Genomic DNA, 13553 nt, shown 5'->3' with positions numbered 1-13553 from the left:
ATAATAATAATAATAATAATAATAATAATAATAATAATAATAATAATAATAATAATAATAATAATAATAATAATAATAGAAGACGAGTAGGAATTGGATCAAGAGAACAGGTGGCAGGTTTGGAAGAGTTCAGAAGTGTAGAGAGTTCATCCAAAGAGGCAGGAGGAAACACAGAAAATTGTACAACAAAGGTACAAGAACTGTAGTCCACAAATGTAGACTACAAACAGATCTATCTGAATATGAGTGTGTCTGCACTACCCTGTCATAGCAGTTTTATGCCACTTTAACTGTCATGGCTCTATCCTAGAGAAACCTGGGATTTCTAGCTTGGGAACATACTTAGAAACTTATGCTAGTGAGCTCCAGTCCATTCCCCTGAACTACAGCACTACAAGAGTGCTCCTGCCCTTCTGAGGGGGCATCTATATTGTAGAAATAATGCAGTTTGATACCACTTTAACTGCCAGGGTTCCATCTGACAGAATTCTGAGATTTGTAGTTTTGTGAGGCACCAGCACTCTTTGGCAGAGAAGGCTAAAGACCTTGTAAAACTATAAACCCCAGGATTCTATAGGATGGGTCTACAGCATTTAAAGTGCTGTCTAACTGCTTTCTTTCTACAGTGTAGATACATCCTGACCCCTGCATATCCTTTCCTTTCCTTTCCTTCTTTGCCTCTCTTGTGACTGTCTTTCTTTTGTGACTCTCTTTTGTGACCCCAGCTAGTCCAACTATACAAACAATCCAACCTGTTATGTGTCTCTGCGTGATTTTGTCTTCAAACCAACATGTAGGGTTTTAATTTGTATGTCCTTTTGGTTTGTTTTAAACTGTTTAAAGTCTTTTAAGCTGTCATTTAACTTGTTAATTTTGTTTAAATTAGGCTATTAAAATCATTTTATTATTCACACTCTTTTAAATTGTGCCTACTGTTGGGTTTAAAAAAGCCCACCTGAGTATCTTGGCTCATTTCGGATATTAATGAAAGGAACAGTGTTTTCTTTAGACTTGGACACTCTGACACTGGATTTAAATAAGTGATGGATGGCCCAAATTATGTATTTTATGAGATGCCTTTTTTCACATGTTCCCTAGATGAAAGCCTTCGCTCTCTCTCTCTCTCTCTCTCTCTCTCTCTCTCTCTCTATATATATATATATATATATATATATAGAGAGAGAGAGAGAGAGAGAGAGAGTGAACTGCCAGTGGACCATTTCTTCTTCTTCAGGGAATATAGGAACAGTAGTGTTCTTTTCATGTCAATGCTGCAAACTGGATTGAGCCATTTGTCCCCTAATTGATAGCCTTTGCTGCATTAACTGTTAAACATAAACAAAGTGCAGGAAACTTCAGAACTTATTGAAAAGACTGAGAGCTTATTCTTTTTTCCTAGGCTTCTTGACCCTCACACTCATGAAACCTATCTTGTCAATTCCTGTTCATGAAACCAGAGGGGCCTATATGTTCAGCGTGAAATTCATGCAGACTTTAGTGTCCTTTCACCTTGACTGCTGCCAGGGGTTATAAATCTGGGGTTATAAACACAGGACGTGGTATATCAATTAATTTTGAGATGGGTTGGTGGGTTGGTTGGGACAGAAATGTTTACTAAATGTGGGGAAATCACCCTAGCTGTAGGCCACTGGTTCAGATTTCCTTCATGGCCAAGGTGCATGCGCAGGAGGTGCCCAATCAGATCCTCTAGATTAGGGCTGGACAACTGTGGAAGGTGGGCACCAAGGACCAGTTCCACCACCACCATCACCCTATTGCACCAACACCTGCCAATGCAGAGGGGCTCTCTATCTGGTTTCTTCTAGATATGGTTTACATTTTCACTCTTCCTCTTCTTCTTCCTCTTCCTCTTTTGCTCCTCCTCCTTCCTCCTCCTCTTCCCCTTCCTCCTCCTCCTCCTTGTCTTCTACCACAGTGGCTCCTTGATATCCACTGCAGTTTGGTTCCAAGGCCCCTCAATGATGCTAAAATCTCCTCAAGTCCCATTCAATACAATACTTTTGTGAATTTGTGACCTTTATATAAAATAGCAAAATGAAGGTTTGCTTTTGGGAATTTATATTTTTTTTAACATTTTCAACCCATTGATGGTTGAATCAGTGGATGAAGAATCCATGGATATGGAGGGCTGACTGTACTTCTTCCTCCTCTTTATCGTCCTTCTCTTCCTCCTCCTCCTCCTCTTTTGCTCCTTGTCCTCCTTCCTCTTCCCCTTCTTCCTTCATCTCCTTCTCCTTTTCTTCTTCTTCTTCCTTTTTCCATCCTCTTCTTTTCTTCCTCTTTTGCTCATCTTCCTTCCTCCTCCTCCTCCTCCTCCACCTGTTCCTCATCTTCTTCTTCCTCCTCCTCCTTTTCTCTCTCCTTCCTCCTCTTTTCCTGCTTTCTCCTCCTTCTTTTTCTTCTCTTCTTCCACTTCCTCTTCCTGCTCTTCCTCTTCCTCCTCTTCCCCTTCTTCTTATGTCCCCCTGCTCCTTCTCTTCTTCCTCCTCTTTTTTCCTCCTCTTCTTTTCCTGCTCATCTTTCTCTTTTGCTCTTCCTCCTTTTTCTTATTTGATTATGAGTGAGTGACCGCCCTGCTACAATGGTGGCCGGTGATTTCCATGGCACTGCGGCTGTGCATCTGTTCAGGGTTTTACTCCCAACTGCATAAGAGCCATCTAAGGTGCTTCCATGCTTAGTTTGGGGATGGGTTTCAGCACCATGGAGAGCTCCCACAAAACCCTGGCTGGATCCTCTTCCCTTTGACATGGCAGCTGATAGCCACCCATGCCCATATCTTCCTGCCCATCCGCATAAAAGCTTTGGTATGAATCTATATATCTTTAGAGTTCAGGTATCTATCAGCTGAAGGATTAAACTCTACTGATGATATTCAACTTCTAGACCTCAGGTTAGCACAGGGCAGAAAGCACTCTTCTGAGTGATGTTTTAATGTGTATGGTTTTACAGTGCCTTTATCTTTTTAATTGTATTCTGATTTTAAACAAATGATCTGTTTTAATATTGCAGTCATTTACAGTGGACCCTCCTCATTTGCTGGGGTTAGGAGCACAGGACCCCCATGAAAGTGGAAAAATAACAAAAACACTCTTTTTTACCTGAGAGAACTCCTCTCTAGGAATCTCTAGATCCTGCAGAACAACTCTGTGGTCAACATCTGCTAGAAGCTGACCACAGAATTGAGCTGGAGGGCCTACAAATGCCTAGAGAAGTGCTTGACTTCTGGCTCATGTTGACTACAGAGCTGTATTGGAGGCTAGAGATTGCTAGAGAGAACATATTAATCAATTCCATGAATAATCAAATCCACAAAAGTCAGCGCTGCCAATGTGGAGGTCCAACTGCAATTCCATTTTAATGGTCACTTTGTTTTAATTGCAAGTTTTTAGATTGTAAGGAGCTTTGGGTCCCAATTTTGGGAGAAAAGTGGGATACAAATTAATATAATAAATAAATAAATAAATAACTCCTATCTCCCTACATCAGCCTGCCCAGGTTCTAAGTTCTTCAGGGGAGGCTCTTCCTTCCAGCCCACCATTGTCTTGGGTTCATTTGGTTGGAACATGGGAGACTGGGCCTTCTTGGTGGCTGCTCCTAGGCTTTGGAACTCCCTCCCAAGGGAGATTTCAATGACCCCCAAGACTTCTGTGCTCCAACAGACCTTTTAGGAAATACAGTGGTGCCTCGGGTTACGAAATTAATTCGTTCCGCCGCCGCTTTCGTAACCCGAAAAGCATTCGCAAGCCGAAATGCCATAGGCGCTAATGGGGAAAAGCCGCGATTTCGTGCGAAAAAGCGCCGAAAAGCACCAAAATTTTATTCGTAACCCGAAATAACCTTCGTAACCCGGAACAGTTATTTCCTATGGGATTTTTTCGTATCCCGGAAATTTCGTAACGTGGGTATTTCGTATCCCGGGGTACCACTGTAACCAAAATGGCTTTTAGTGGTGTACACTTTTTGGTGTGTTCTGCTGGTTTTTGTTTTTTTTAATCTTTTGTCTTCTGATGCAGACCTTTTAAAGAGTTTTAATTCTAGGTATTTATTTTAAATGATAATTTTTGTGTTTTAATTTTTTTTTAATAACTGTTCTTGAACTATATTTGCTATAACTTTTGTTTTCCCTTGGGAAAACACATATTCACATAGGCAAACTCTTGAAGACAGTTCTCTTGACACTGGACCTTATCACACTAGAGGAATCCTGTTGAGAATCAGAATGTAAAGTAGATTTAAAGGAGGAAAAAAACTCAAATGCGGGAAGTTTTTCACACGACGTTTCGGCATTACAGAAATAACGTGAAAATAAAGCGAACGTAAAGGGGACAAAAATGACACCTTTTTAGTTTTGGGAAACTTCTTGATAGGCTTCTCCTTCATGAATGTTCATTTTTATTGTTTTCCCCCCAAGGGGGCTTCATGCTTCTGGAAAGCCAGTGGCATCTGGTGGCTTGCATTATGAATAAATAAAAAGGAACATGATAGCCATGTTTAAATATTTGAAGGGATGTCATATTGCAGGTGGAGCAAGTTTGTTTGCAGCTCCAGAGACTTGGTCTTGGAACAATGGATACAAGTTACAGGAAAAGAGATTCCACCTCAACATTAGGAAGAACTTCCTGACCTTAAGAGCTGTTTGACAGTGGAATATGTTGCCTTGGAGGGTGGTGGAGACTCCTTCTTTGGAGGGGACCATCTGTTGGATGACCATCTATTAGGGGTGCCTGGATTGTTTCTTCATGTGTGGGAGAATGGGATTGGATTGGATGGCCCTTGAGGTCCCTTCCAACTCTTATCATTCTCTGATTCTATGAGTGTAGCTGATATTTTAGTCTGAACCTAGAAGGAGATATCTAAAGAGCTGAACATGTGTGGGGAGTGTGTGTGTGTGTGTGTGTGTGTGTGTGATGGAACTCATGGAACACACTTCGGATTGTTTATGGAAAATTCAGACTTCCCCACTGGAAACCACCATTGATGGAAGCTGGTCCTTCTCAAAGCACTGCTGGGGACAGAGTTACTCTGGAGAATCCATTTAGCCATCATATGGGTTGTCAGGAGTGACAATCATTATACATGGATAGGTTTACTCTCTGTGAATTTGTCATCACCACATCATGCAGCAGTGAATTGCTCAGACTAATCTGTGTATCACATAAAGTACTTTCTGCTGCCTGGTTGGACTATCCTGGCAATCTATGGGCCCAAACAGGCCAAAATAATGCTGCTTTGGGTCACTTTGGAAGTATGCTGTTTAAATGACACATGCATCTTAAGAGACCAGAAGCTGCGCCAAAGCTGCGCTCCAGTCCTTAGGACTGGAGTATGGCTTTGGCGTGGCTTCTGGCCTCTTAGGACGCATGCATCATTTAAACAGCATACTTCCAAAGTAACCCGAAGCAGCTTTATTTTGGCCTGTCTGTTTGGGCCCTATTTTACCTGATTAATTCCAAGTTCAAGTTTTATGAGAAAAGGAGGAGATATCACCACCCACTTTCCATGTTATGTTATTGTTAGATGCCTTCAGGTCTATTCCAACTTATGACCACTCTTACCATAGTGTTTTCTTGGCCAGATTTGTTCAGAGAGGCTGAGAGAGTGAGACTTCCCAAGGTCACTCAGTGGTTTTCCATGGTGGAACAATAATTCATACCCTGATCTCCTTGATTTCAACACTCAAACCACTACACCATGCTAGCTCTTGCAGTCCTATACTACCATAGTTTTTCCTGGAAAAAGTATTTAGAAGAAGTGTGTTCCAGCATTCCTCTGAGGCTGAGAGAGTGTCATAGAATCATAGAATCGTAGAGTTGGAAGAGACTACAAGGGCCATCCAGTCACTCGTCCATGTTCACCAAACTGATTTCTTTATCTGAATGAGGTCTCCCTGAGAGCTAGGATGTATCTATATTGTAGAAATGATGCAGATTGATACCACTTTAAGTGTTGGGGTTCCATCCTACGGAATCCTGGAATCTGTAATTTTACAAAGTTCTTAGCCAAAGAATGCTGATGCCTCACCAATCTACAAATGCTAGGATTCTGTAGGATGGAGCCATGGAATTTAAAATGGTGTCAAACTGCTTTACTTCTACAGTGTAGATGCACCCCTAGTCCAACACTCCCACCCCTGCAACGTGCTGACTCCATTTTGTCCAGCCATTGCATAATAAATCTCTTATCATAGTCTTTCTAATTGGACCTACAGTACAGTAGTTAATGCTCAAATTAAAAGGAGGGAGAGTTTGTTATTATCTTGATTGCAAATGTTCTAAAGAGCCACTGAACTGAAAGGAGAGATGCAAGTACCATTCCTGACGTCAGTCATCCAATTCAACTTACTTCAGTAACGCAAGTAGGGAAGCATTATTGATTCATTATGGTTGCACAGTTTTTCAGGCAATTTGAAATATAATTATCTGAAAGTCTGCATAAGGTGGGTGGGTTAAATATCTGTGATAACTTTAGAGATACTAGACATGAATTCAGTGATAATCACTTGACATTTGAATCTCTCCAGTACACCCCCCTGAGTCACTTCCTTGCATGTTGCACCATCCCATCTTGTACACCCCAGTCTTTGCAGACCCAATGCAGTTTGACACCCCTTTAACTATCATAGCTCAATGTTGTGGAATCCTGGGATCTGTAGTTTGTTGTGGCACCAGAGCTTTCTGACAGAGAAGGCTAAATATCTCACAAAACTACAAATCCCAGAATTCTATAGCATTGAGCCTTTGCAGTTAAAGCAGTGTCAAACTGGATTCGGTCTGCAGTGCAGATTCAGCCAAGGTCTAGTACTGCTTTAGCATTAACTCTCTTCTTGGAGTAAGAATGAACAGTTCTTCTCTAGTTCTTTCTTTTTTCAAGTATGCTTTTAATATACAGTATAAGTGCACCTAAGGAGGCTTCTTTTTGGATTGTTTCCTTTTGCATGTTTTTAATGAATTTATATGTTTAACCTGGTATGTTTTTAATGGTTTCATATTTCTAACTTGCTATAGAAATGTTGATGTTTTTAATCCTGTTTCTAAAACTGTACAGCATGTACTGTTTTTAAGTATCTTTTGTAAGCTGCCTTGGGTCAAATTTAGGAGAAAGGTGGCATACGAATAAAATAAATGAATAAAAAACCAAACAAGGACCTAGAATTCCCTGCTTCCTGGTTAAAGAGAGCATAGAACTCTCTTGCTGAACATTGTACTGTTTTAGGTATCTTTTGCAAACTGCTTTGGGCCAAGTTTAGGAGAAAGGTAGCATAAAAATAGAATAAAATAAAATACACAAACAGAATTCCCTTCTTGCCAGTTAGAAAGAGCATAGAACTCTCTTGCTGCAAACTGTACTTTTAAAAAGTATCTTTTGTAAGTTTTCTGGGGTCCAATTAAGGAGAAAGGTAGCGTATAAATAAAATAAAATAACTAGAACTCCCGGCTCCCTGGTTAAAGGGATTTCAGAACTGCTTTGTTGCAAGAGCTACAGTGGATGCTGGTCCATTTCTGATCACAACTCAAAGTGCTGGTCAAAACCTGGGAACTAGCCCCACTTTGGTCCAGGAAAGACCTTATCTCCCCATATGAATCTGACTGGGCCTCATTCCCACTACCTTTTAAACCGGATCACAATTTGGTTTGAACTGGTTCAAATGACCCTGGTTCTCACTTAAACTGATTCGGTGAACCAAATGGGTAAGGGGGGGGCATGCACCAGACTCATTTAACCCACGTCTTTTTGACACTGATTTTTTCTGCTTCTTTTTCACCAATTTCACAAGTGGATTGGAATCGGTTCAAATTTGCCCTTTGGCTGGCTGGAAGCAAATCATTTTGAACTGATTCATTCGTAAATACGAACTACAAGTGAGTTATTTTAATGTCAGAAAATGCGATCAGGGCAAATGTAGTGGAAACCACACTCTGATGTTGAATTGATCCATCGATTTGGATTGCACACCAATTTATCTGTAAGTGGGAATGGGGCTTATGGTGAGGAAATGGAAAACAGAGCCTTCTCAGTGGCAGCTCCCAGTCTGTGGAACTCCCTCCCACATGATGCTCAATTGTCTCCCTCTCTACTTTCTTTAAATTGGAAAGCAAAGACCTTTGTATTCAAACATGCCTTCAACTTTTAACTGGTTGGGACAGAAAAAAGTTCAATGTGTGTGCTGTATGTTTTAATTGGTAATATGTATGTTGAATGTGTTTTTAATTGTTTTTCATTAATTTTTGATTGGATTCCATGTTTAATGCTTTTTAAACTTTTGCACTACTGCTACTATTACTACTACTACTACTTTGTCATTTGTTGTTGTGTGCCTGAAAGTCCTTTCCAACTTATGGTGACCCTAAGGTGACTCTATCATGGGGTTTTCTTGGCAAGTGTTTTTTCAGAAGGGGTTTGCCATTGCCATCCTCTGAGGCTGAGAGACTGTGAATGGTCAAGGTCAGAAAACACACCACCGGAGAGTTTCACAGAAAACATGGAAAGAACAGCTAGGGAGAAACTGACAACGTAATGAACTGTTTTACAACAATGTCCCAAAGGAATGAAACAACAACTCTACCATATATACAATGACTATATTATTATGTGTGTAACCACATTGTAGAAATAGTACAAAACACAGGATACACAATACAAAGTGCTATAGAGAACTATAGATCTCAGACTATGTCCACTGTGCTTCCTCTGGTCTTCACAACCTCTGTTCCAGCAAATTGATTTCCACAAGTGGTAGATAGATAGCAAATTATATCAGAATGTGCTTTCTCAGATCTTCACAACCTCTGTTCCAGCAATATGATTTCTACAAGGTCAAGACAATAGTCAACACAATGGTGGATGCAGCAATACAGTTTGTGTAAATTGTAGGTAGTAAATAGAATTAGTGTGGTGTAATGGTTTGAGCATTGGACTAGGACACTGGGAGACCAGGCTTCAAATGCTGGCTGGGCCCTGGAAATCCATTAAGTGACCTTGGGCAAGTCACATCCTCTCGACCTCAGAGGATGGCAATGGCAAACCCCCTCACAAGGAACCTGCCAAGAAAACCCTATGATAGGTCGGGTCTTCATAAGTCAAAAAAGACTTGAAGGCACTCAACAACAAGGATGCTTACATGCCGTGGAGAGTAGGTATAGCCAAACAGGTATACTTAGATGTGCAGATATGCATAACAATAGCCACCTTTTTAAAAACAAATGGTGATGACACCACTCAAACCTCCCCATTCTTAGAGACTCCTCACTTGCTATACATCTTCTGTTACAAATGCAAATCTGTCAGCCATTATTACAGTCCTAGATTTTCCAAGAAAATCCAGAAAGAAAATTGGTTCTTTTTGCCTTATACTATCCACAAAGTAAGCCCTCAGGTGCAAATAAGCCCTGCTCATTCCCCAAATTGACAATAATGCCACGTGTCCAGATTGTCACCAATTCAAAGTGAATTAGATTTTTTTAATAGTGTAGACAAGCCCATAATGGGTGGGATCTTGTTGGTGTTTTGTGTGTACATGTGTTCACCTTGGGAAGTGGTTGGGCAGTTTTTGTCCAGTGCAGGACATCCATATCCAGACTGTAGTTGTTAAAACAGAGTCTCATATTCTTGGAAAGTGCCCCTCTTTCTGGCCTGCTAAAACTGGCAATAGTATGTCATTGTTTGCGCATTCACTTGCACATTCTGCTCTACATTTGTTGTATTGTGCGTTTGTTTGCCTTCAGTTGTGCTTTTGGTTGTGCAACATTGCCAATCAACCCAAAGTGTCAGATGGCAAAGGTAGGCCAGATTCTAGATCAGATACTTAGGAGCTCCACCAGTCATTTTCCAAGTCAGAAAGCTCCAACAAAAGGCCGCTGGAGCTTCCTGGGAGCTGGGCTGCAGTTGGCTGTACTTACCCAGCAGCTTTGACAGCAAAATGTTTGCGGTAGGACTCAGCTGCCACCTGGTTTAGGGTTGAATTTGGGTGAGATAAGCTGGGTAATTCAAGCGGAGCGATATGCTCCTTATTTAAGTGTACTGACAGTGCATCTACACTGTAGAAATAATGCAATCTGACACCATTTTAAGTGCTACAGCTGCATTCTATGGAATCATGGGATTTTGTAGATATACAACATCTTTAAAGGCTAAAAACTAGAAGGGCTTTCAAGGATAAATTGGAAATTTTTCTGTGGTACAGAATGGCGTTAGATAGCAGAAATGGAATTCCTCATGTGGGGGCCTTGTATGTTGATGCAAAAATTTGCATTGTGCACCACTTAGTGAGCCAATCAATCACTTCCTTGATGTCCCACCTTTTCCCCAAGAGTAGGGCTCACAAAGTTACAGCTAAGCATGGATATGCAGTACATGTTCACATCCATGTGTGTTATGCCAGGATCCAGCCCTCAGTCACCCTTCTTCAACTTTTGATATCAAATTGATATTAAGATGATGTTTTGAGCCAATAGCCAAAAGCAGGGACCCCAGAGCAAAAAATCAGCCATACCATATCAGGAAATCCAAATGGCTCAGCGTGGGAGTAGTCAAGGCGCTCAGCTGAGATGAGATTGCTCAAGATCATAAACAGCATAATTCCTTCACTGAGGAGTGTGATGGTGGGTCAGCACCCACCATCACACTCTTCAGTGAAGGAATTATGCTGGTTATGCTGGACCTGGTGACTGCTTTCATACAATAGACAAAGGGTGTTTCCTTCTGAAAACGAAACTTGTTGTTCGAGGACATTCATGCCTGGTTGTTCTTGCATATCTCTATCCATTCTTCCCTCCTTGCAAAGTCATTTAACTCCTAAAACACTGCCCCAGGCCCCATTTCTTGTTATAAATCTGCACGCCTGGACAATAGCAATTTGATCTAGTCTGAAACCAGACAGAACCTCCATTCAGTTTTTCCTGGACATCTTAGTAGCCACATATCTCAGGTGGCTAATGAGCCATTTTCATTCTGGTCAAGGTGACCATATGTCTTAACTGCAAAGGAGAACAAGGCACTCTGAAATGTAAGGTATTTGTGAAAAATGGAAGATACAGTATTACCAAATAAAGGCTAAAAACACTCACCTAAATGTAAATCTATCCTTCTTAGTCATGCACAAAATGGAGGACATTTTGGAATTCCTCCTGTACATAAGGTTGTAATGTAGGACATGTCCTTGAAAAGGAGGATGTCTGGTCACCCTGATTCAGGTAACTTCACAATTGGAGCTACACTTCATAATTGGGACAGTAGCACCTCTTTACAACCCTGCAACTCTCAATCTTTTACTGCCTTTGCATCATTAGTTTTTGTGTGTGTGAGAGAGAGTATGTGTGTGGATTCCCCTTTTATAAATAAACTAATTTGAAACCTGCTTCTGGAGTTGTCTGGGTTTGAAACTGGTATGCAAAGGCTTAAGATCTCAGCTTTACGTTACCAAAGCTCTCTTACTGCTTCCTATTGAGTGAAATCAGTTTCCCATTAAATGCAATTTATTCTGTCCTCTCAGGACCCCCAGCAATTTAGGTAACAAATGCAATGCAAAACTGGCAGCACAATGTCACAATCCACTAATGAGTCAGTGTGGCCCATTGCTGTATAGCCCTGGGTGCATAAAATTGCCCTCTGTCTCCTTGGTGTGTGATGCCAGCTGTTAAGGGCAGTTACTCAAGATAGAATAAGCATAGCTTTTCCAAACAGGAAATCTCTCTAAGTAGTTGGAGACTGACAGCATTTCCTCTCTCTTCTCCCCCAAACTCTGTCCCACTCCTCCGCTTCTTGGAGGAGGGATGTAGCAAGTGCAGCCAGCTATTTGGGGAAATGGGGCTGCTAAAGGCCCCTCAACAGTCTCTGGGCTTTCTGCCTTTACAGTTTCCTCTCTGCTTCTAATTTTGCCTGAGTTGCCTTTTGTATAGCAGGTCCTGTCCTGTTTATTTTGATTAGCGTACAGGCGCTTATTTTTAGCTCCCTGGGATGAATGGACAACAGCCGTTGCAGATGTTTCACCGTGAAAAATTTGTGTATTTAACCTCGCGGTTTATTTTTGCATCCCCACTTCCGACTCCAGATAATCAGGATGTGGTTCCTTGCAGAGCGATAAACTCTAGTCCTGTACAAAACCCTAAAGGCCTCAGAGGAGATGAAGGGAGCTCCAAGCTTTCAGCTTGCTCAAGGAGACAAAGCCTCATCCACATCTGTATCAGCAACTGCTTAGTCCGTCTATCCCATGCATCCTCACTTTTCTCAGATGCAAAGGAGCTAAACCCGAGCCAGCACTGTAATGCAGCAGCAAAAAAGGCTAATAAAATTGCAGGCCACACCAACAGAACTATAGGGTTTGAATCAAGGAATGTAATCATATTGTTTTATTCTGCTTTGAACAGATCTCAGTGTCAGTTCAGGACACCACAATTTAAAAAGGAAACTGGCAAGCTGGAAAGTGTCCAGAGGAGGGCAAAAGAGGTAGTAAATAGCTAGAGAATAAAAGAGTGAAAGTAAAGGAAATTAGGTATATTTAGCCTGGAGAGGGAAAATGCGAAGGGATATGGCATTGCTGTTGTCGTTGTTGCTGTATGCCTTCAAGTCATTTCTGCTTATGGTAACCCTAATGCAAACCTGTGTTTTAGTCGTGTCTTTTAAATTTTGCATATTTTAATGTAATGTAATGCAATTTAGATTGTTTTGGCTGTTTAAAATTTTACTATAATGCTTTTTGAATGTTTTTATCTGTGAAGCATCTTGGGTCCCTTCTGGGAGAAGGCAGCACACAAATGAAATAAATAAATAAAATAAACCTGCAGGATTTGTTCACAGAGTGTTTGGCTTTGCTTTCCTCTGAGGCTGAGAGACTGTGACTTGCTCAAGGTCACCCAGTAGGTTACCCATGGACAAGCAGGAATTCAAACCCTGGGCTTCAGTGTTATAGTCCAATGTCCAAAACACAATGAGTCTGGATGTGATGTGTGTGTGTGTGTGTGTGTGTGTACCTTCAAATTACCTATAAACATATGGAAACCCCATGGATCTTATAGGATTTTCTTAGGTGAAGAATCCTCAGAGGAGATTTAGTCAGTTTCTTCCTCCAAAATATAGCCTCCAGCAGCTGGTATTCCTTGGCAGTCCCCCATCAAAGTACTAACCAGGGCTGATGCTGCTTCGTTATGACATACCCATCTTTAAATATCCAAGGGGCTGTATTGCAAAAGATGGAGCGAGTTTCCTTTTTGCTGTTCTAGAGGAACCCAAACCAATGGATTCAAAACTGCAAGAAAGAAAATCCAAACCAAAGAATAGAAAGAACTCCCTGAAAGAACTATTCAGCAGTGGAACAGACTATTTAGAAGACAGTGGACTCTCATTTTTCAGAGCTTTTTAAAGAAAAGCAGCTTCCAATCAGCCCCCTTTCACCCCTCCTGATAACCCCCCATCAGAAGGGCTTTAAATTTGTATTTCCAGCACTGGTGACAAAGGGCTGGTCTAAATGACCCTTGGTATCCCTTCAGTTCAATGTTGGAGGTTTTTTACCCAAAAGAGCTCTCAGCTTGCCTGAGCAG

This window comes from Sceloporus undulatus, chromosome 3 (assembly GCF_019175285.1).
Source record: "Sceloporus undulatus isolate JIND9_A2432 ecotype Alabama chromosome 3, SceUnd_v1.1, whole genome shotgun sequence".
Lineage (NCBI taxonomy): Eukaryota > Metazoa > Chordata > Lepidosauria > Squamata > Phrynosomatidae > Sceloporus > Sceloporus undulatus.
This window is presented reverse-complemented; position numbering follows the sequence as displayed.